At 43.9% G+C, this 1,610-nt stretch overlaps 1 pseudogene; it reads right to left on the reverse strand.

Moving 5' to 3' along the window:
- Window positions 1–1,282: 1,282 nt before the first annotated feature.
- Window positions 1,283–1,401, reverse strand: LOC134912786 (5S ribosomal RNA; annotated as a pseudogene).
- Window positions 1,402–1,610: the final 209 nt, after the last annotated feature.

The raw sequence follows: 1,610 nt of genomic DNA on the forward strand, positions 1-1,610 counted from the left end.
TACACTATTGTGTGATATAATGTAAATAAGGTTGCACTACTGTGTGACTTAATTTAAATTGGGGGTACTATTGTGTCCACGCCCCTTCCCAGCAAGAACATGCCTCTTTTTCAGGGTGCGCGCTGAAGGCATACGCTATTCCTATATATATATATATATATATATATATATATATGGGTGGGGGCACCAATGCTCTTACTGGCACAAGGCACCAAAGTGAGGACTGCTATGGGTGATTGGAGATGGTGCTGGGAAATGGGTGCAGGGTAAGAGGCAGAACTAGCGGCGGTGCTGGGGGCACCTGTCAAAATCTTGCCTATGGCATCAAATTGGTTAGGACTGGCTTTGCTCCCCCCTCCCGCCGACTGACTGAGACACACAGACCGTGTATTTGATCTTCCGCCAGGAAGGAGGCAGCGGAGCTGTGCTGCTGACTGAGGGAAGCATGTCTTGCTACTCTGATTGACTGTATGGAGGGGTGGATCCCAGGACAGCAATGGGGGAACAGATTGCACGTCCTTCTTGCCCACACGGGAGCAGCTCAGTGAGAGGCTGGTCCTGCTGCTGGTGTCACTGCTTGAGATCAGGCTTTTCTGCGGAGGAACACCAGGGGAAGCTGGGGGACAGAGACCTGCCAGTAGACGCTGCACGTCCGGATAGCCTGGACAAGTATCTGTTGCTGGGGGCGCTCTGTAAGGAAGGGGAGAAAAAAGAAGGCTCTTGTGTGGGCGCACTCTTATCTAATTGTAATCACTTAAGGTGATTATCCAATTAATTATACAAAATGCTGATAAAACATAATTTTATTAAGGTATTCATTAAGATCAATGTAATTGCCCATTATCAAGAATGTACATGATCCAAGGGGAGTTTTTTACACACATAAGGTTAAATTAGAAAAATGTAATAAAATGTTCTGGTCCTGCCTCAGGAAATGAGATAAGAAAGGATGTAGACACTACAAAGTCATACACCCATTTCAACCCGACCAGTACAGGCAATCTGTATTAATGAGACCGATTTGGTCAATTTAAGTAACAAGTCTGTCAACAATCAAAAAAAATTATTGTCATTGACAGGACAGTACAAGGTTCATGATGTTTGTTGCTCAACTGCACAGATTATATTGGTAAGCTCTAGCTGTATATATACTAGGAGAACTAAGGTTGGTTCTCCAACCTAGAATATGCACCTTCCCAAAAGAAAAGTTGATGAGAATTTAGGAACAAATGGTGATGCTGCTGTTGATGTCACATACCACACATCATATGAAATGATTGTTACTCTACAACACTGAGTATTCCCTGTGAGTCTCCTCTTCAGGTACTGGCCCAGCCCAACACTGTTTCGCTTCCAAGATCGAACGAGATCGGGCATTAGCAGTGTGGTTTGATAGTAGAGAAGGAGGGTCAGACTCCAATGAGAGTGCACCTAAATAAGAGAGGGTGACTGTTTTTGTCACAAAAGTAAAGTGTGGATCTGCTTTCTATGTTAGGCAGGAGACATCAAATCCCACATTGGTGGTGTTGTGTTCCTGGATCATAAATGAGAGTCCACGGAAGGAAAAGTAATGAAGGAAAGAACACAATTTATTATTTAATTGCTATGTT

This window comes from Pseudophryne corroboree, chromosome 4, assembly GCF_028390025.1.
Source record: "Pseudophryne corroboree isolate aPseCor3 chromosome 4, aPseCor3.hap2, whole genome shotgun sequence".
NCBI classification, from domain to species: domain Eukaryota; kingdom Metazoa; phylum Chordata; class Amphibia; order Anura; family Myobatrachidae; genus Pseudophryne; species Pseudophryne corroboree.